Source organism: Schistocerca nitens, chromosome 9, assembly GCF_023898315.1.
Source record: "Schistocerca nitens isolate TAMUIC-IGC-003100 chromosome 9, iqSchNite1.1, whole genome shotgun sequence".
Lineage (NCBI taxonomy): Eukaryota > Metazoa > Arthropoda > Insecta > Orthoptera > Acrididae > Schistocerca > Schistocerca nitens.
In genome coordinates this window covers 453,189,749-453,207,840 of record NC_064622.1, presented here as the reverse complement: position 1 = coordinate 453,207,840, position 18,092 = coordinate 453,189,749, and the positions used below count along the sequence as shown (strand labels likewise).

General features: G+C 49.4%; 38 non-coding genes across 38 annotated transcripts; 21 read left to right on the top strand and 17 right to left on the bottom strand.

Annotated features, from left to right (window-relative positions):
* Positions 1–95: 95 nt before the first annotated feature.
* On the bottom strand, positions 96–167 carry Trnam-cau (transfer RNA methionine (anticodon CAU)). Its single transcript has one exon. It is a non-coding gene; the product is annotated as a tRNA-Met (tRNA).
* A 287-nt stretch (positions 168–454) lies between these two features.
* Positions 455–527, bottom strand: Trnar-acg (transfer RNA arginine (anticodon ACG)). The gene has a single exon. It is a non-coding gene; the product is annotated as a tRNA-Arg (tRNA).
* A 378-nt stretch (positions 528–905) lies between these two features.
* Positions 906–997, top strand: Trnai-uau (transfer RNA isoleucine (anticodon UAU)). The gene is given in 2 exon segments: positions 906–943; positions 962–997. It is a non-coding gene; the product is annotated as a tRNA-Ile (tRNA).
* A 107-nt stretch (positions 998–1,104) lies between these two features.
* On the top strand, positions 1,105–1,176 carry Trnad-guc (transfer RNA aspartic acid (anticodon GUC)). Its single transcript has one exon. It is a non-coding gene; the product is annotated as a tRNA-Asp (tRNA).
* A 107-nt stretch (positions 1,177–1,283) lies between these two features.
* Positions 1,284–1,355, top strand: Trnad-guc (transfer RNA aspartic acid (anticodon GUC)). Its single transcript has one exon. It is a non-coding gene; the product is annotated as a tRNA-Asp (tRNA).
* Positions 1,356–1,589: 234 nt separating this feature from the next.
* On the bottom strand, positions 1,590–1,661 carry Trnam-cau (transfer RNA methionine (anticodon CAU)). The gene has a single exon. It is a non-coding gene; the product is annotated as a tRNA-Met (tRNA).
* Positions 1,662–1,948: 287 nt separating this feature from the next.
* On the bottom strand, positions 1,949–2,021 carry Trnar-acg (transfer RNA arginine (anticodon ACG)). Its single transcript has one exon. It is a non-coding gene; the product is annotated as a tRNA-Arg (tRNA).
* A 378-nt stretch (positions 2,022–2,399) lies between these two features.
* On the top strand, positions 2,400–2,491 carry Trnai-uau (transfer RNA isoleucine (anticodon UAU)). The gene is given in 2 exon segments: positions 2,400–2,437; positions 2,456–2,491. It is a non-coding gene; the product is annotated as a tRNA-Ile (tRNA).
* Positions 2,492–2,598: 107 nt separating this feature from the next.
* Trnad-guc (transfer RNA aspartic acid (anticodon GUC)) lies at positions 2,599–2,670 on the top strand. Its single transcript has one exon. It is a non-coding gene; the product is annotated as a tRNA-Asp (tRNA).
* Positions 2,671–2,777: 107 nt separating this feature from the next.
* Positions 2,778–2,849, top strand: Trnad-guc (transfer RNA aspartic acid (anticodon GUC)). Its single transcript has one exon. It is a non-coding gene; the product is annotated as a tRNA-Asp (tRNA).
* Positions 2,850–3,083: 234 nt separating this feature from the next.
* On the bottom strand, positions 3,084–3,155 carry Trnam-cau (transfer RNA methionine (anticodon CAU)). Its single transcript has one exon. It is a non-coding gene; the product is annotated as a tRNA-Met (tRNA).
* A 287-nt stretch (positions 3,156–3,442) lies between these two features.
* Trnar-acg (transfer RNA arginine (anticodon ACG)) lies at positions 3,443–3,515 on the bottom strand. The gene has a single exon. It is a non-coding gene; the product is annotated as a tRNA-Arg (tRNA).
* A 378-nt stretch (positions 3,516–3,893) lies between these two features.
* On the top strand, positions 3,894–3,985 carry Trnai-uau (transfer RNA isoleucine (anticodon UAU)). Its single transcript is given in 2 exon segments — positions 3,894–3,931; positions 3,950–3,985. It is a non-coding gene; the product is annotated as a tRNA-Ile (tRNA).
* A 107-nt stretch (positions 3,986–4,092) lies between these two features.
* Positions 4,093–4,164, top strand: Trnad-guc (transfer RNA aspartic acid (anticodon GUC)). Its single transcript has one exon. It is a non-coding gene; the product is annotated as a tRNA-Asp (tRNA).
* Positions 4,165–4,271: 107 nt separating this feature from the next.
* On the top strand, positions 4,272–4,343 carry Trnad-guc (transfer RNA aspartic acid (anticodon GUC)). Its single transcript has one exon. It is a non-coding gene; the product is annotated as a tRNA-Asp (tRNA).
* A 234-nt stretch (positions 4,344–4,577) lies between these two features.
* Trnam-cau (transfer RNA methionine (anticodon CAU)) lies at positions 4,578–4,649 on the bottom strand. Its single transcript has one exon. It is a non-coding gene; the product is annotated as a tRNA-Met (tRNA).
* A 287-nt stretch (positions 4,650–4,936) lies between these two features.
* Trnar-acg (transfer RNA arginine (anticodon ACG)) lies at positions 4,937–5,009 on the bottom strand. Its single transcript has one exon. It is a non-coding gene; the product is annotated as a tRNA-Arg (tRNA).
* A 378-nt stretch (positions 5,010–5,387) lies between these two features.
* Trnai-uau (transfer RNA isoleucine (anticodon UAU)) lies at positions 5,388–5,479 on the top strand. Its single transcript is given in 2 exon segments — positions 5,388–5,425; positions 5,444–5,479. It is a non-coding gene; the product is annotated as a tRNA-Ile (tRNA).
* Positions 5,480–5,586: 107 nt separating this feature from the next.
* Positions 5,587–5,658, top strand: Trnad-guc (transfer RNA aspartic acid (anticodon GUC)). Its single transcript has one exon. It is a non-coding gene; the product is annotated as a tRNA-Asp (tRNA).
* A 107-nt stretch (positions 5,659–5,765) lies between these two features.
* Positions 5,766–5,837, top strand: Trnad-guc (transfer RNA aspartic acid (anticodon GUC)). Its single transcript has one exon. It is a non-coding gene; the product is annotated as a tRNA-Asp (tRNA).
* A 234-nt stretch (positions 5,838–6,071) lies between these two features.
* Trnam-cau (transfer RNA methionine (anticodon CAU)) lies at positions 6,072–6,143 on the bottom strand. Its single transcript has one exon. It is a non-coding gene; the product is annotated as a tRNA-Met (tRNA).
* A 287-nt stretch (positions 6,144–6,430) lies between these two features.
* Positions 6,431–6,503, bottom strand: Trnar-acg (transfer RNA arginine (anticodon ACG)). The gene has a single exon. It is a non-coding gene; the product is annotated as a tRNA-Arg (tRNA).
* A 378-nt stretch (positions 6,504–6,881) lies between these two features.
* Positions 6,882–6,973, top strand: Trnai-uau (transfer RNA isoleucine (anticodon UAU)). Its single transcript is given in 2 exon segments — positions 6,882–6,919; positions 6,938–6,973. It is a non-coding gene; the product is annotated as a tRNA-Ile (tRNA).
* A 107-nt stretch (positions 6,974–7,080) lies between these two features.
* On the top strand, positions 7,081–7,152 carry Trnad-guc (transfer RNA aspartic acid (anticodon GUC)). Its single transcript has one exon. It is a non-coding gene; the product is annotated as a tRNA-Asp (tRNA).
* Positions 7,153–7,259: 107 nt separating this feature from the next.
* Positions 7,260–7,331, top strand: Trnad-guc (transfer RNA aspartic acid (anticodon GUC)). Its single transcript has one exon. It is a non-coding gene; the product is annotated as a tRNA-Asp (tRNA).
* Positions 7,332–7,924: 593 nt separating this feature from the next.
* Positions 7,925–7,997, bottom strand: Trnar-acg (transfer RNA arginine (anticodon ACG)). Its single transcript has one exon. It is a non-coding gene; the product is annotated as a tRNA-Arg (tRNA).
* A 378-nt stretch (positions 7,998–8,375) lies between these two features.
* Positions 8,376–8,467, top strand: Trnai-uau (transfer RNA isoleucine (anticodon UAU)). The gene is given in 2 exon segments: positions 8,376–8,413; positions 8,432–8,467. It is a non-coding gene; the product is annotated as a tRNA-Ile (tRNA).
* Positions 8,468–8,574: 107 nt separating this feature from the next.
* Trnad-guc (transfer RNA aspartic acid (anticodon GUC)) lies at positions 8,575–8,646 on the top strand. Its single transcript has one exon. It is a non-coding gene; the product is annotated as a tRNA-Asp (tRNA).
* A 107-nt stretch (positions 8,647–8,753) lies between these two features.
* Positions 8,754–8,825, top strand: Trnad-guc (transfer RNA aspartic acid (anticodon GUC)). The gene has a single exon. It is a non-coding gene; the product is annotated as a tRNA-Asp (tRNA).
* Positions 8,826–9,059: 234 nt separating this feature from the next.
* Trnam-cau (transfer RNA methionine (anticodon CAU)) lies at positions 9,060–9,131 on the bottom strand. The gene has a single exon. It is a non-coding gene; the product is annotated as a tRNA-Met (tRNA).
* A 287-nt stretch (positions 9,132–9,418) lies between these two features.
* Positions 9,419–9,491, bottom strand: Trnar-acg (transfer RNA arginine (anticodon ACG)). The gene has a single exon. It is a non-coding gene; the product is annotated as a tRNA-Arg (tRNA).
* Positions 9,492–9,869: 378 nt separating this feature from the next.
* Trnai-uau (transfer RNA isoleucine (anticodon UAU)) lies at positions 9,870–9,961 on the top strand. Its single transcript is given in 2 exon segments — positions 9,870–9,907; positions 9,926–9,961. It is a non-coding gene; the product is annotated as a tRNA-Ile (tRNA).
* Positions 9,962–10,068: 107 nt separating this feature from the next.
* Positions 10,069–10,140, top strand: Trnad-guc (transfer RNA aspartic acid (anticodon GUC)). Its single transcript has one exon. It is a non-coding gene; the product is annotated as a tRNA-Asp (tRNA).
* Positions 10,141–10,247: 107 nt separating this feature from the next.
* On the top strand, positions 10,248–10,319 carry Trnad-guc (transfer RNA aspartic acid (anticodon GUC)). The gene has a single exon. It is a non-coding gene; the product is annotated as a tRNA-Asp (tRNA).
* A 234-nt stretch (positions 10,320–10,553) lies between these two features.
* On the bottom strand, positions 10,554–10,625 carry Trnam-cau (transfer RNA methionine (anticodon CAU)). The gene has a single exon. It is a non-coding gene; the product is annotated as a tRNA-Met (tRNA).
* A 287-nt stretch (positions 10,626–10,912) lies between these two features.
* On the bottom strand, positions 10,913–10,985 carry Trnar-acg (transfer RNA arginine (anticodon ACG)). Its single transcript has one exon. It is a non-coding gene; the product is annotated as a tRNA-Arg (tRNA).
* A 6,339-nt stretch (positions 10,986–17,324) lies between these two features.
* Positions 17,325–17,396, bottom strand: Trnam-cau (transfer RNA methionine (anticodon CAU)). The gene has a single exon. It is a non-coding gene; the product is annotated as a tRNA-Met (tRNA).
* A 287-nt stretch (positions 17,397–17,683) lies between these two features.
* Positions 17,684–17,756, bottom strand: Trnar-acg (transfer RNA arginine (anticodon ACG)). Its single transcript has one exon. It is a non-coding gene; the product is annotated as a tRNA-Arg (tRNA).
* Between the last annotated feature and the right edge of the window lie 336 nt (positions 17,757–18,092).

Below are 18,092 nucleotides of genomic sequence, written 5' to 3'. Positions count from 1 at the left end.
ATTACGGGGTTTGCTTTTGAGGCTGAATCAATGCCCCCAGCCGACTCTCTAGGCGTAATAATCGTGCTCGACACAATCAGGAAAAGAAATAATTTTAGCAGAGCGTGGTTTCGATCCACGGACCTCTGGGTTATGGGCCCAGCACGCTTCCACTGCGCCACTCTGCTGTGTGGGTGTATACTGGCTCTTCGTCACATCACTTGGGACACTTGGGCAGTGTTGTCTGCGTCGCTTTCACGCGCCTACATTTGATTGCGTAACATCTCCTACAGCTCTCAGCTTGACTTGTCTCGACTTTGCTCGACTGACGCTACGCTGACGCTTGCACGCAGCGATATTTACCACGATCGCCTCGACATGCAGCTGCGAGATGCACAGGAGTAACAAAGCACTGCACGATGCGGCGACATACGAAATCCACTGCCCAGCTACGCGTTGGCAACTAACAAAATGCCGACCCTGCCAGGATTCGAACCTGGAATCTTCTGATCCGTAGTCAGACGCGTTATCCGTTGCGCCACAGGGCCAGTGGCAGCATTTCTCGCTACGAGACAAGTGCAATTCGCTAAGAAACGTGTTCTCCAGGGCTCATCAAGCTCCCAAGGAAGGCACCACTCGTCCAGCTGCGTGGTCGCGGTGCGCCTGCAGAGCTTGGAGCTTGCCACACATCTGCGCTCGCTGTTCGACAGGTAGCACGAGGCAAGGCGCGCGTTTTTCTGCATTTTTTCGATGACGAGAGGCGGTTGATGTGCATGTAAGCGTAGCATATCAAACACGAATAGCACGAAGCATTCGTACTTAGGTGCCAAAGTCGCAGTATGGCCGCAGGTGGCGATCATATGTTTTTGTAGCCACCACTGGTTTGCAGCAAAGCGAATATGGCTAACTGAGAGCGTTTCGCTGTAGCCCCAGTGGCGCAATTGGTTAGCGCACGGTACTTATAAGGCAGTAGCCGTGAGCAATGCCGGGGTTGTGAGTTCGAGCCTCACCTGGGGCATACTTTTATTTCGTAGCAGCTGTCTCTGACAGCATCGGGAGGCTACATTTCAGATGTATCAGCTATGTCAGCAAGATTAATGTGCATTATAGGCGCTAGTTGCGTCTTCCTCGGTAGTATAGTGGTTAGTATCCCCGCCTGTCACGCGGGAGACCGGGGTTCGATTCCCCGCCGGGGAGGCACACTAGATTTTTAATTATTGCACTATCAGTCGCCGAACTTAGTGTAGACCGTTTACAGCTACTTGCAACAAGTGTCTCCCACACAGACAGCTGCCTGCATCCCGTCCTCGGTAGTATAGTGGTTAGTATCCCCGCCTGTCACGCGGGAGACCGGGGTTCGATTCCCCGCCGGGGAGACGCGATTTTTATCTCACAAACCTGCTCGAGTGTTGCGCGTGTGGGGCGGAAGAGCATTAACTTTGCCATTGACTTGCTGCAAAATCTTAAAAAATGATGCATCATAGGAAGTAGTTCTCGCATTCTTCACACTTCAGAATTACGGGGTTTGCTTTTGAGGCTGAATCAATGCCCCCAGCCGACTCTCTAGGCGTAATAATCGTGCTCGACACAATCAGGAAAAGAAATAATTTTAGCAGAGCGTGGTTTCGATCCACGGACCTCTGGGTTATGGGCCCAGCACGCTTCCACTGCGCCACTCTGCTGTGTGGGTGTATACTGGCTCTTCGTCACATCACTTGGGACACTTGGGCAGTGTTGTCTGCGTCGCTTTCACGCGCCTACATTTGATTGCGTAACATCTCCTACAGCTCTCAGCTTGACTTGTCTCGACTTTGCTCGACTGACGCTACGCTGACGCTTGCACGCAGCGATATTTACCACGATCGCCTCGACATGCAGCTGCGAGATGCACAGGAGTAACAAAGCACTGCACGATGCGGCGACATACGAAATCCACTGCCCAGCTACGCGTTGGCAACTAACAAAATGCCGACCCTGCCAGGATTCGAACCTGGAATCTTCTGATCCGTAGTCAGACGCGTTATCCGTTGCGCCACAGGGCCAGTGGCAGCATTTCTCGCTACGAGACAAGTGCAATTCGCTAAGAAACGTGTTCTCCAGGGCTCATCAAGCTCCCAAGGAAGGCACCACTCGTCCAGCTGCGTGGTCGCGGTGCGCCTGCAGAGCTTGGAGCTTGCCACACATCTGCGCTCGCTGTTCGACAGGTAGCACGAGGCAAGGCGCGCGTTTTTCTGCATTTTTTCGATGACGAGAGGCGGTTGATGTGCATGTAAGCGTAGCATATCAAACACGAATAGCACGAAGCATTCGTACTTAGGTGCCAAAGTCGCAGTATGGCCGCAGGTGGCGATCATATGTTTTTGTAGCCACCACTGGTTTGCAGCAAAGCGAATATGGCTAACTGAGAGCGTTTCGCTGTAGCCCCAGTGGCGCAATTGGTTAGCGCACGGTACTTATAAGGCAGTAGCCGTGAGCAATGCCGGGGTTGTGAGTTCGAGCCTCACCTGGGGCATACTTTTATTTCGTAGCAGCTGTCTCTGACAGCATCGGGAGGCTACATTTCAGATGTATCAGCTATGTCAGCAAGATTAATGTGCATTATAGGCGCTAGTTGCGTCTTCCTCGGTAGTATAGTGGTTAGTATCCCCGCCTGTCACGCGGGAGACCGGGGTTCGATTCCCCGCCGGGGAGGCACACTAGATTTTTAATTATTGCACTATCAGTCGCCGAACTTAGTGTAGACCGTTTACAGCTACTTGCAACAAGTGTCTCCCACACAGACAGCTGCCTGCATCCCGTCCTCGGTAGTATAGTGGTTAGTATCCCCGCCTGTCACGCGGGAGACCGGGGTTCGATTCCCCGCCGGGGAGACGCGATTTTTATCTCACAAACCTGCTCGAGTGTTGCGCGTGTGGGGCGGAAGAGCATTAACTTTGCCATTGACTTGCTGCAAAATCTTAAAAAATGATGCATCATAGGAAGTAGTTCTCGCATTCTTCACACTTCAGAATTACGGGGTTTGCTTTTGAGGCTGAATCAATGCCCCCAGCCGACTCTCTAGGCGTAATAATCGTGCTCGACACAATCAGGAAAAGAAATAATTTTAGCAGAGCGTGGTTTCGATCCACGGACCTCTGGGTTATGGGCCCAGCACGCTTCCACTGCGCCACTCTGCTGTGTGGGTGTATACTGGCTCTTCGTCACATCACTTGGGACACTTGGGCAGTGTTGTCTGCGTCGCTTTCACGCGCCTACATTTGATTGCGTAACATCTCCTACAGCTCTCAGCTTGACTTGTCTCGACTTTGCTCGACTGACGCTACGCTGACGCTTGCACGCAGCGATATTTACCACGATCGCCTCGACATGCAGCTGCGAGATGCACAGGAGTAACAAAGCACTGCACGATGCGGCGACATACGAAATCCACTGCCCAGCTACGCGTTGGCAACTAACAAAATGCCGACCCTGCCAGGATTCGAACCTGGAATCTTCTGATCCGTAGTCAGACGCGTTATCCGTTGCGCCACAGGGCCAGTGGCAGCATTTCTCGCTACGAGACAAGTGCAATTCGCTAAGAAACGTGTTCTCCAGGGCTCATCAAGCTCCCAAGGAAGGCACCACTCGTCCAGCTGCGTGGTCGCGGTGCGCCTGCAGAGCTTGGAGCTTGCCACACATCTGCGCTCGCTGTTCGACAGGTAGCACGAGGCAAGGCGCGCGTTTTTCTGCATTTTTTCGATGACGAGAGGCGGTTGATGTGCATGTAAGCGTAGCATATCAAACACGAATAGCACGAAGCATTCGTACTTAGGTGCCAAAGTCGCAGTATGGCCGCAGGTGGCGATCATATGTTTTTGTAGCCACCACTGGTTTGCAGCAAAGCGAATATGGCTAACTGAGAGCGTTTCGCTGTAGCCCCAGTGGCGCAATTGGTTAGCGCACGGTACTTATAAGGCAGTAGCCGTGAGCAATGCCGGGGTTGTGAGTTCGAGCCTCACCTGGGGCATACTTTTATTTCGTAGCAGCTGTCTCTGACAGCATCGGGAGGCTACATTTCAGATGTATCAGCTATGTCAGCAAGATTAATGTGCATTATAGGCGCTAGTTGCGTCTTCCTCGGTAGTATAGTGGTTAGTATCCCCGCCTGTCACGCGGGAGACCGGGGTTCGATTCCCCGCCGGGGAGGCACACTAGATTTTTAATTATTGCACTATCAGTCGCCGAACTTAGTGTAGACCGTTTACAGCTACTTGCAACAAGTGTCTCCCACACAGACAGCTGCCTGCATCCCGTCCTCGGTAGTATAGTGGTTAGTATCCCCGCCTGTCACGCGGGAGACCGGGGTTCGATTCCCCGCCGGGGAGACGCGATTTTTATCTCACAAACCTGCTCGAGTGTTGCGCGTGTGGGGCGGAAGAGCATTAACTTTGCCATTGACTTGCTGCAAAATCTTAAAAAATGATGCATCATAGGAAGTAGTTCTCGCATTCTTCACACTTCAGAATTACGGGGTTTGCTTTTGAGGCTGAATCAATGCCCCCAGCCGACTCTCTAGGCGTAATAATCGTGCTCGACACAATCAGGAAAAGAAATAATTTTAGCAGAGCGTGGTTTCGATCCACGGACCTCTGGGTTATGGGCCCAGCACGCTTCCACTGCGCCACTCTGCTGTGTGGGTGTATACTGGCTCTTCGTCACATCACTTGGGACACTTGGGCAGTGTTGTCTGCGTCGCTTTCACGCGCCTACATTTGATTGCGTAACATCTCCTACAGCTCTCAGCTTGACTTGTCTCGACTTTGCTCGACTGACGCTACGCTGACGCTTGCACGCAGCGATATTTACCACGATCGCCTCGACATGCAGCTGCGAGATGCACAGGAGTAACAAAGCACTGCACGATGCGGCGACATACGAAATCCACTGCCCAGCTACGCGTTGGCAACTAACAAAATGCCGACCCTGCCAGGATTCGAACCTGGAATCTTTTGATCCGTAGTCAGACGCGTTATCCGTTGCGCCACAGGGCCAGTGGCAGCATTTCTCGCTACGAGACAAGTGCAATTCGCTAAGAAACGTGTTCTCCAGGGCTCATCAAGCTCCCAAGGAAGGCACCACTCGTCCAGCTGCGTGGTCGCGGTGCGCCTGCAGAGCTTGGAGCTTGCCACACATCTGCGCTCGCTGTTCGACAGGTAGCACGAGGCAAGGCGCGCGTTTTTCTGCATTTTTTCGATGACGAGAGGCGGTTGATGTGCATGTAAGCGTAGCATATCAAACACGAATAGCACGAAGCATTCGTACTTAGGTGCCAAAGTCGCAGTATGGCCGCAGGTGGCGATCATATGTTTTTGTAGCCACCACTGGTTTGCAGCAAAGCGAATATGGCTAACTGAGAGCGTTTCGCTGTAGCCCCAGTGGCGCAATTGGTTAGCGCACGGTACTTATAAGGCAGTAGCCGTGAGCAATGCCGGGGTTGTGAGTTCGAGCCTCACCTGGGGCATACTTTTATTTCGTAGCAGCTGTCTCTGACAGCATCGGGAGGCTACATTTCAGATGTATCAGCTATGTCAGCAAGATTAATGTGCATTATAGGCGCTAGTTGCGTCTTCCTCGGTAGTATAGTGGTTAGTATCCCCGCCTGTCACGCGGGAGACCGGGGTTCGATTCCCCGCCGGGGAGGCACACTAGATTTTTAATTATTGCACTATCAGTCGCCGAACTTAGTGTAGACCGTTTACAGCTACTTGCAACAAGTGTCTCCCACACAGACAGCTGCCTGCATCCCGTCCTCGGTAGTATAGTGGTTAGTATCCCCGCCTGTCACGCGGGAGACGGGGGTTCGATTCCCCGCCGGGGAGACGCGATTTTTATCTCACAAACCTGCTCGAGTGTTGCGCGTGTGGGGCGGAAGAGCATTAACTTTGCCATTGACTTGCTGCAAAATCTTAAAAAATGATGCATCATAGGAAGTAGTTCTCGCATTCTTCACACTTCAGAATTACGGGGTTTGCTTTTGAGGCTGAATCAATGCCCCCAGCCGACTCTCTAGGCGTAATAATCGTGCTCGACACAATCAGGAAAAGAAATAATTTTAGCAGAGCGTGGTTTCGATCCACGGACCTCTGGGTTATGGGCCCAGCACGCTTCCACTGCGCCACTCTGCTGTGTGGGTGTATACTGGCTCTTCGTCACATCACTTGGGACACTTGGGCAGTGTTGTCTGCGTCGCTTTCACGCGCCTACATTTGATTGCGTAACATCTCCTACAGCTCTCAGCTTGACTTGTCTCGACTTTGCTCGACTGACGCTACGCTGACGCTTGCACGCAGCGATATTTACCACGATCGCCTCGACATGCAGCTGCGAGATGCACAGGAGTAACAAAGCACTGCACGATGCGGCGACATACGAAATCCACTGCCCAGCTACGCGTTGGCAACTAACAAAATGCCGACCCTGCCAGGATTCGAACCTGGAATCTTCTGATCCGTAGTCAGACGCGTTATCCGTTGCGCCACAGGGCCAGTGGCAGCATTTCTCGCTACGAGACAAGTGCAATTCGCTAAGAAACGTGTTCTCCAGGGCTCATCAAGCTCCCAAGGAAGGCACCACTCGTCCAGCTGCGTGGTCGCGGTGCGCCTGCAGAGCTTGGAGCTTGCCACACATCTGCGCTCGCTGTTCGACAGGTAGCACGAGGCAAGGCGCGCGTTTTTCTGCATTTTTTCGATGACGAGAGGCGGTTGATGTGCATGTAAGCGTAGCATATCAAACACGAATAGCACGAAGCATTCGTACTTAGGTGCCAAAGTCGCAGTATGGCCGCAGGTGGCGATCATATGTTTTTGTAGCCACCACTGGTTTGCAGCAAAGCGAATATGGCTAACTGAGAGCGTTTCGCTGTAGCCCCAGTGGCGCAATTGGTTAGCGCACGGTACTTATAAGGCAGTAGCCGTGAGCAATGCCGGGGTTGTGAGTTCGAGCCTCACCTGGGGCATACTTTTATTTCGTAGCAGCTGTCTCTGACAGCATCGGGAGGCTACATTTCAGATGTATCAGCTATGTCAGCAAGATTAATGTGCATTATAGGCGCTAGTTGCGTCTTCCTCGGTAGTATAGTGGTTAGTATCCCCGCCTGTCACGCGGGAGACCGGGGTTCGATTCCCCGCCGGGGAGGCACACTAGATTTTTAATTATTGCACTATCAGTCGCCGAACTTAGTGTAGACCGTTTACAGCTACTTGCAACAAGTGTCTCCCACACAGACAGCTGCCTGCATCCCGTCCTCGGTAGTATAGTGGTTAGTATCCCCGCCTGTCACGCGGGAGACGGGGGTTCGATTCCCCGCCGGGGAGACGCGATTTTTATCTCACAAACCTGCTCGAGTGTTGCGCGTGTGGGGCGGAAGAGCATTAACTTTGCCATTGACTTGCTGCAAAATCTTAAAAAATGATGCATCATAGGAAGTAGTTCTCGCATTCTTCACACTTCAGAATTACGGGGTTTGCTTTTGAGGCTGAATCAATGCCCCCAGCCGACTCTCTAGGCGTAATAATCGTGCTCGACACAATCAGGAAAAGAAATAATTTTAGCAGAGCGTGGTTTCGATCCACGGACCTCTGAGTTATGGGCCCAGCACGCTTCCACTGCGCCACTCTGCTGTGTGGGTGTATACTGGCTCTTCGTCACATCACTTGGGACACTTGGGCAGTGTTGTCTGCGTCGCTTTCACGCGCCTACATTTGATTGCGTAACATCTCCTACAGCTCTCAGCTTGACTTGTCTCGACTTTGCTCGACTGACGCTACGCTGACGCTTGCACGCAGCGATATTTACCACGATCGCCTCGACATGCAGCTGCGAGATGCACAGGAGTAACAAAGCACTGCACGATGCGGCGACATACGAAATCCACTGCCCAGCTACGCGTTGGCAACTAACAAAATGCCGACCCTGCCAGGATTCGAACCTGGAATCTTCTGATCCGTAGTCAGACGCGTTATCCGTTGCGCCACAGGGCCAGTGGCAGCATTTCTCGCTACGAGACAAGTGCAATTCGCTAAGAAACGTGTTCTCCAGGGCTCATCAAGCTCCCAAGGAAGGCACCACTCGTCCAGCTGCGTGGTCGCGGTGCGCCTGCAGAGCTTGGAGCTTGCCACACATCTGCGCTCGCTGTTCGACAGGTAGCACGAGGCAAGGCGCGCGTTTTTCTGCATTTTTTCGATGACGAGAGGCGGTTGATGTGCATGTAAGCGTAGCATATCAAACACGAATAGCACGAAGCATTCGTACTTAGGTGCCAAAGTCGCAGTATGGCCGCAGGTGGCGATCATATGTTTTTGTAGCCACCACTGGTTTGCAGCAAAGCGAATATGGCTAACTGAGAGCGTTTCGCTGTAGCCCCAGTGGCGCAATTGGTTAGCGCACGGTACTTATAAGGCAGTAGCCGTGAGCAATGCCGGGGTTGTGAGTTCGAGCCTCACCTGGGGCATACTTTTATTTCGTAGCAGCTGTCTCTGACAGCATCGGGAGGCTACATTTCAGATGTATCAGCTATGTCAGCAAGATTAATGTGCATTATAGGCGCTAGTTGCGTCTTCCTCGGTAGTATAGTGGTTAGTATCCCCGCCTGTCACGCGGGAGACCGGGGTTCGATTCCCCGCCGGGGAGGCACACTAGATTTTTAATTATTGCACTATCAGTCGCCGAACTTAGTGTAGACCGTTTACAGCTACTTGCAACAAGTGTCTCCCACACAGACAGCTGCCTGCATCCCGTCCTCGGTAGTATAGTGGTTAGTATCCCCGCCTGTCACGCGGGAGACCGGGGTTCGATTCCCCGCCGGGGAGACGCGATTTTTATCTCACAAACCTGCTCGAGTGTTGCGCGTGTGGGGCGGAAGAGCATTAACTTTGCCATTGACTTGCTGCAAAATCTTAAAAAATGATGCATCATAGGAAGTAGTTCTCGCATTCTTCACACTTCAGAATTACGGGGTTTGCTTTTGAGGCTGAATCAATGCCCCCAGCCGACTCTCTAGGCGTAATAATCGTGCTCGACACAATCAGGAAAAGAAATAATTTTAGCAGAGCGTGGTTTCGATCCACGGACCTCTGGGTTATGGGCCCAGCACGCTTCCACTGCGCCACTCTGCTGTGTGGGTGTATACTGGCTCTTCGTCACATCACTTGGGACACTTGGGCAGTGTTGTCTGCGTCGCTTTCACGCGCCTACATTTGATTGCGTAACATCTCCTACAGCTCTCAGCTTGACTTGTCTCGACTTTGCTCGACTGACGCTACGCTGACGCTTGCACGCAGCGATATTTACCACGATCGCCTCGACATGCAGCTGCGAGATGCACAGGAGTAACAAAGCACTGCACGATGCGGCGACATACGAAATCCACTGCCCAGCTACGCGTTGGCAACTAACAAAATGCCGACCCTGCCAGGATTCGAACCTGGAATCTTCTGATCCGTAGTCAGACGCGTTATCCGTTGCGCCACAGGGCCAGTGGCAGCATTTCTCGCTACGAGACAAGTGCAATTCGCTAAGAAACGTGTTCTCCAGGGCTCATCAAGCTCCCAAGGAAGGCACCACTCGTCCAGCTGCGTGGTCGCGGTGCGCCTGCAGAGCTTGGAGCTTGCCACACATCTGCGCTCGCTGTTCGACAGGTAGCACGAGGCAAGGCGCGCGTTTTTCTGCATTTTTTCGATGACGAGAGGCGGTTGATGTGCATGTAAGCGTAGCATATCAAACACGAATAGCACGAAGCATTCGTACTTAGGTGCCAAAGTCGCAGTATGGCCGCAGGTGGCGATCATATGTTTTTGTAGCCACCACTGGTTTGCAGCAAAGCGAATATGGCTAACTGAGAGCGTTTCGCTGTAGCCCCAGTGGCGCAATTGGTTAGCGCACGGTACTTATAAGGCAGTAGCCGTGAGCAATGCCGGGGTTGTGAGTTCGAGCCTCACCTGGGGCATACTTTTATTTCGTAGCAGCTGTCTCTGACAGCATCGGGAGGCTACATTTCAGATGTATCAGCTATGTCAGCAAGATTAATGTGCATTATAGGCGCTAGTTGCGTCTTCCTCGGTAGTATAGTGGTTAGTATCCCCGCCTGTCACGCGGGAGACCGGGGTTCGATTCCCCGCCGGGGAGGCACACTAGATTTTTAATTATTGCACTATCAGTCGCCGAACTTAGTGTAGACCGTTTACAGCTACTTGCAACAAGTGTCTCCCACACAGACAGCTGCCTGCATCCCGTCCTCGGTAGTATAGTGGTTAGTATCCCCGCCTGTCACGCGGGAGACCGGGGTTCGATTCCCCGCCGGGGAGACGCGATTTTTATCTCACAAACCTGCTCGAGTGTTGCGCGTGTGGGGCGGAAGAGCATTAACTTTGCCATTGACTTGCTGCAAAATCTTAAAAAATGATGCATCATAGGAAGTAGTTCTCGCATTCTTCACACTTCAGAATTACGGGGTTTGCTTTTGAGGCTGAATCAATGCCCCCAGCCGACTCTCTAGGCGTAATAATCGTGCTCGACACAATCAGGAAAAGAAATAATTTTAGCAGAGCGTGGTTTCGATCCACGGACCTCTGGGTTATGGGCCCAGCACGCTTCCACTGCGCCACTCTGCTGTGTGGGTGTATACTGGCTCTTCGTCACATCACTTGGGACACTTGGGCAGTGTTGTCTGCGTCGCTTTCACGCGCCTACATTTGATTGCGTAACATCTCCTACAGCTCTCAGCTTGACTTGTCTCGACTTTGCTCGACTGACGCTACGCTGACGCTTGCACGCAGCGATATTTACCACGATCGCCTCGACATGCAGCTGCGAGATGCACAGGAGTAACAAAGCACTGCACGATGCGGCGACATACGAAATCCACTGCCCAGCTACGCGTTGGCAACTAACAAAATGCCGACCCTGCCAGGATTCGAACCTGGAATCTTCTGATCCGTAGTCAGACGCGTTATCCGTTGCGCCACAGGGCCAGTGGCAGCATTTCTCGCTACGAGACAAGTGCAATTCGCTAAGAAACGTGTTCTCCAGGGCTCATCAAGCTCCCAAGGAAGGCACCACTCGTCCAGCTGCGTGGTCGCGGTGCGCCTGCAGAGCTTGGAGCTTGCCACACATCTGCGCTCGCTGTTCGACAGGTAGCACGAGGCAAGGCGCGCGTTTTTCTGCATTTTTTCGATGACGAGAGGCGGTTGATGTGCATGTAAGCGTAGCATATCAAACACGAATAGCACGAAGCATTCGTACTTAGGTGCCAAAGTCGCAGTATGGCCGCAGGTGGCGATCATATGTTTTTGTAGCCACCACTGGTTTGCAGCAAAGCGAATATGGCTAACTGAGAGCGTTTCGCTGTAGCCCCAGTGGCGTTATTCCGGCTCTAGCTGTCCGCGCGTTAGGACGTGTCCGCTGCTGCTCCGTGTACGTCAGTGGTGACGCCAAGTCCTGAGCTTTAGTTTGTTGCCGTTTGTGAATTTCTGTGTTTGTACGTGTCTGGTGTTATTGTGCCAAGTTTCTGTGTGTTTTCGTCCGTGATAACAGTCGTGCTTTGGAGGAATTTCGGTTTATTACCGGGATCTCCTCGTAACTGAAGAAAAATGGCTGGAATTGTCCGGAAGAATACCCTGGTTTTCTCTTTCGAGAAGGAAACACGTGCAGTGCAACCTACAGCTTTGGAAATCCATGACTGGTTGACCGACGTAATTGGAGTAAGTTCTGATTCCGTACATACCACCCAATTAGATGCTGACAAATACTGTGTCTTTGTCAAATTTTTTAATCCTGTGGATGTTGAGAAGCTGTTGTTGAGGTGGGGTAGTGTTGCTGACTTTGTGCATAGAGATGGGTCTAAAAGTAGTGTTTCGATTCGGAGAGCGGATATCACGTATAAAACTGTAAGAGTGCTAAATATTCCTATTGAAGTAGATAATCAGCTGATTAAAGAGGCGCTTTCGAAATACGGGGAGATCCAGTCCATTGTCAACGAAAGGTGGTCCAAATTGTATAAATTACAGTGTTTCAATGGCATACGATCAGTAGAAATGGAAGTTAAAGCCAATATACCATCTTTTCTTTCTATTGCTGGTCATAAAGCGCATATCGTATATTCAGGGCAGGTCCAGACATGTAATATTTGTAATGAAACGGGTCATTTCCGTCAAGACTGTCCTCGCCGTGTCTATGTCCTTAAAAATAGCCTTACGCAGCGTCAGCGTCTTACGCTTAATGATGTCCTGCCTAACATTCATCAACCTCCCCCGGCCAGTAATGATGGAGCTAGTACTTCTGATGTAACTGCCGTAAATGTCGCTGATTTTCCTCCCTTGCATGTAATTACCGATCGCAGTTCTTCTACCCACGAATGCGATCTGCAAACTAAAAAGAGACCTTTAGACACAACTGAAGACTGTTCAGACGATGATACATCGCAGTCCAACCGTAAACAAAAGCAATGCAGTGAGGGTGCGGGTGAGGACGTAGACAGTAAACATGTGGCAGTGACGCCAGCAGCAGAGGCCCTCCCGCCGCCGGCTGCTGCTGCCACAGCGTTAGAACACATGGACGCGAAAACACTGGCTCCGATCACGGCGACACAGGAGTCGATTTCTGAGGAACAGAAAGCGATGGATCGGACTCAGCCCTGCGAATCTACAGACCCACAGCACTCCCTTCCCGTTGCACCGATAGAGGTCGCGGAAGGAACTGAAACTGGAACTAGACTTAACAAACAGGACTGTGTCGAGGCCACCTCCACCCAATCGGCGCAAGATGCGGATCACTCGCGGTCACACACTGCCACTGCAGAGGTTCAAAGACGCAGGATAAAACCTCAACCGAACCTCAAAGCATCTCGTAACGCCGATAAACAAAAACTCGGAAAAGAGGATGTGAAAGCCACAAACGTATCATATGAAATAATTTCTGAAGTATCCCCCGAGAAAAACTCAAAGAAACTTGATGGTGCAAAACCCCACTGTAAAGATAAGTCTGACCTGGTAAAGAATCCGTCATTGAACTGACACAGCCAAGTCTCACTCGAGAAATGATACTGCTAAATGCCACCATGTTCCTGCACAATTTCGGTGACAACGGAATTACCAATATGCCAAATTCGTAGTTGACTGTTTTTAGTATAGTTTTTTTTTCTTTCTTCTTTTTCTTCTCTTACCTCCAGGAGTAATTGTTACTTTTCTCTGACAGTAGGGATTTTTTGTCCTTATTTTCATAAGGAAGCTACATGTGCCAGGCATACACAATAACAACTATAAACATTAACAGGATTAAGTCAGAACCGAAGATTGCTGCTCTCAAGGATTTCCTTTACGAATCAGGAACTGACATTGCTTTGCTGCAAGAAGTCGTGATGCCTGACCTTAAAGTTGCAGGCTATGTAGAAATACTAAACATCTCCCTCGAAACAAAGGTGGGGACAGCAATTTTAATCCGGGAAGGGATCCCTGTAACTGATGTCGAGAGACTGGACTCGGGCAGAGCAATAGGAATTAACGTTTTTGACGTTACTATTATTAACCTGTATGCCCCGTCAGGGACCTCCAATAGACCGGAAAGGGCACATTTTTTTAGAGAAGAAATAATATATCTATTACGGAAAAACCCGCCAGAACTTTTAATTGGCGGCGATTTTAACTGTGTACTCAATAAAAAAGATCAGACTCCCAATTTTAATTGCTGTAACGAGTTGAAGCGGTTAGTCACGGATCTAAAACTCAGAGATACTTGGGAAATTAAATATCCCACTGTTGTTGCTTATACGTACATAGCTACACAGTCCTGTAGCAGGATTGATAGGATATATGTGTCACAAGGTATGGAAAGATCCTTAGTTAAAGTCGAGACGATTCCTGTATATTTCTCCGACCATTGCAGTATGCTGGCTTCTCTCAATTTAAGGGCACAACCAACTCGCCGTTTAAGAAGTCAGTGGAAGCTGAACGTATCTTTGTTACAGGACAATGAGTTAGCAGATGTTGTCCACGAAACGTGGAATTTGTGCTTGCGCTCGGTAGATCGCTATGTGACTGTTACCGACTGGTGGTGCAACAGGGCAAAACCAAAACTGAGGAACGTTTTAATTCATTACAGTCTTCAACGATCCCGAGAACTCAAGAACACCATAGAGTTTTATTATGCAATGTTACGAAACTTGTATGACCAGGCGAGCATTTCCGGTATTCGTTTGGAAGACATTAAGAAAACTAAGGCCAAATTACTCCGTATTAAACAACAACAGCTGGAAGGACTAAAAGTAAAGTCAAAAGCCAAGACATTATCAGAGGACGAAACTGCTTCCTTGTATCACCTCTTGCGACACGCAAAATACAGGAGACGAACCTTTCTTGATGAGATCCAGACTTCGACCGGTCTGACCATTACTTCTCAGAAAGAGATTGTCAACGAGGTTTACAAGTATTACCACAATCTATATTCAGCCAGTCCGTTATGCGAAGAATCCTTCGAAGCATTTCTTGGCAGCATAGTTCCTCAGCTGTCAGAAGAGGAAAATGAAGGACTTCTTACTGATTTCACTGAAGAGGAACTCCACGAAACCGTCCGCAAGTCTCCTTTACAAAAGTCACCGGGGCCGGATGGGTTGCCCGTTGAATTTTATCTACGATACTGGTCACTCATAGGAGCACAGTTCACTCAAATGGCAAACGAGATTATCCAAGGAAAACCACTACCTGCTGCTATGAAAGAATGCACAATAGTACTAGTTCCAAAGACAACTTCGAAGCGAAATCTAAACAACTTTCGCCCTATTTCGTTGCTTAACTCCGACTATAAAATCATAGCTAGAATGTTAAATAACAGACTTTCACTTTTAGCCAAAAAAATAGTAAGTCAACATCAGTCATGTGTACCTGGCAGGACTATTTTCAAAAGTATTGCGGAATACAGGGACTTAATTGCCATCACTTCAGTGACGAACATCAAATGTGCCATTTGTTTTATTGATTTTCACAAAGCCTTCGACCGTGTGGATCACAGGTTCCTTCTTACAACAATGAGAAGAATCGGCTTTGACGAACGAGCTCTCAGTGTGGTTAAGAACGTTGCGTTGGGAATCAGCGCAAGTATCTCTGTCAACTGCCAAAGAACTAAGCAGATTCAGATACGGCGTGGCGTTCCTCAGGGCAGCCCGCTTTCCATGCTTCTATTCGTCTTTTCCTTGGAGCCGCTACTCCGCAGTCTCCACGTCAATCTAACAGGTATTACGTTAGCAGGTCACAAAACAGTCACAAATGCATACGCTGATGATGTAGGCGTCGTATTACGGAACGTCGATGACATTTCCAAATTAGAACTGCTCCTTAAAAAGTACTGCAGCGTGTCGGGAGCCACCACCAATGCCAATAAGAGCAGATTTCTAAACCTGCGGGGTTTTCAACACGTAACTGTCACTTGGGCAACACCGGTCACTCAGTGCAAATCACTTGGGACGACCCTGACTACGTGTCCACTAAAAATGGCAGCCCTAAATTGGAAAACTACATCCGGATATATTCAAGGAGCCATCAGAGAAAACCTGCCCCGAACTTTAAATCAGTATCAGAGAATTCATTTAGTTAATAATTGCCTTTTATCAAAAGCTTATTATACTGCGCAACTCTTTCCACTTCCCACCATGATCGCTGGAAAGATAATGTCAATCGTCACTAACTACCTATGGCGAGGTGAAGTGTTTAGAGTGACTGGGAGAACAGCTACCCTAGATCCCAGCAATGGAGGTCTGGGATTAACTGATATTAAGAACAAGGCCTCTGCTCTTTTCCTCAAACGGACCACTAGTCTTCTTAATGAAAACGCTACAAGCATTACAACTAAGCTATTTGAAATTCTTAGACCTGCAAGTCTCCACGCGCCAGTTGATGTGCACAAAATCAATCCCCGTCTTCGTCATGTGCGTACATTTTTCGTCGATCTGAGTTATATCAATAGCGACATAACCAATTCGCGGCAGTTAACGGCCCGAGCAATTATGTGTCTCAGAAAGAAAAATGAAGGGAAGAATAAAATAGAAGAAAAATATCCGTATTACGATTGGGCAACTATATGGAAGAATATCAACCTGCGTGGTCTCTCCTCCGACGCCAAAACATCATGGTACAAATCGGTCAACAATATAGTTAGCACCAACGAACGATTGCAGTCCATCGGGATTAGCCAAACAAACCTTTGTCTCAAATGTAATCTCCTCGATACCACAGTCCACAGATTCACGTGTGCTGGGCATATGGACAACTGGAAATGGTTGAGAGACCAATTGGCTTTCCTGACAAGATCATCCACCGACAATTTTCAGCCTCTGATACTTCTCCGGCCACAGATACAATATTTCCCTGCCACCAAAAATAACTCAATTCATTGGTTAATGGGAACATACGTTAGCTATGTCGTTAATAACTTAGGGACCGACAATATCATTGATTTTCATATGTACCTGAAAAATGAATATGATAGAATAGTTAAATATCCAGGCCATAAGAAGACGTATGGCAACATGCTCAAAATTGTCTTCGAGCGACTGGGAATCGGATGACAGCGAAGAGCAAACAAAAGACTTTCTTTTATACAACAATAATCGGAGAAGCAAAGAACACTATATGATTCAGTTCATCTTCAAATTTAAGCAACGCATTTAAGTCGCAACAAATGAAGGGAGTCCCGAAATTTTTTCCCACTTTTATTAAGAGAAGAAATTCATTTATTTAACGATTGTCATCAATCAGCACTTAAATTTAAATTTTTTTTTTTTCAATTATGAAGCCTAGCCGAGATGGCAATTTATAATTAAAAATACAAAGCGCGCAACAAATGGAAATTCTGCAATTAGGTGACGGATGAGGGGCGGCATTGAGGCCAGGCCTCAGCATTTTTTGACCCCTGCCCTCCTTGCCGACGCTTACCTGACACTGAAAGCTTTAAATTAAAAATAATAAAAAAAGAAACAAAAAAAAAAAAAAAAAAAAAAGTCGTAGAGCAAAAAAAAAAAAAAAGTAGTATAGTGGTTAGTATCCCCGCCTGTCACGCGGGAGACCGGGGTTCGATTCCCCGCCGGGGAGACGCGATTTTTATCTCACAAACCTGCTCGAGTGTTGCGCGTGTGGGGCGGAAGAGCATTAACTTTGCCATTGACTTGCTGCAAAATCTTAAAAAATGATGCATCATAGGAAGTAGTTCTCGCATTCTTCACACTTCAGAATTACGGGGTTTGCTTTTGAGGCTGAATCAATGCCCCCAGCCGACTCTCTAGGCGTAATAATCGTGCTCGACACAATCAGGAAAAGAAATAATTTTAGCAGAGCGTGGTTTCGATCCACGGACCTCTGGGTTATGGGCCCAGCACGCTTCCACTGCGCCACTCTGCTGTGTGGGTGTATACTGGCTCTTCGTCACATCACTTGGGACACTTGGGCAGTGTTGTCTGCGTCGCTTTCACGCGCCTACATTTGATTGCGTAACATCTCCTACAGCTCTCAGCTTGACTTGTCTCGACTTTGCTCGACTGACGCTACGCTGACGCTTGCACGCAGCGATATTTACCACGATCGCCTCGACATGCAGCTGCGAGATGCACAGGAGTAACAAAGCACTGCACGATGCGGCGACATACGAAATCCACTGCCCAGCTACGCGTTGGCAACTAACAAAATGCCGACCCTGCCAGGATTCGAACCTGGAATCTTCTGATCCGTAGTCAGACGCGTTATCCGTTGCGCCACAGGGCCAGTGGCAGCATTTCTCGCTACGAGACAAGTGCAATTCGCTAAGAAACGTGTTCTCCAGGGCTCATCAAGCTCCCAAGGAAGGCACCACTCGTCCAGCTGCGTGGTCGCGGTGCGCCTGCAGAGCTTGGAGCTTGCCACACATCTGCGCTCGCTGTTCGACAGGTAGCACGAGGCAAGGCGCGCGTTTTTCTGCATTTTTTCGATGACGAGAGGCGGTTGATGTGCATGTAAGCGTAGCATATCAAACACGAATAGCACGAAGCATTCGTACTTAGGTGCCAAAGTCGCAGTATGGCCGCAGGTGGCGATCATATGTTTTTGTAGCCACCACTGGTT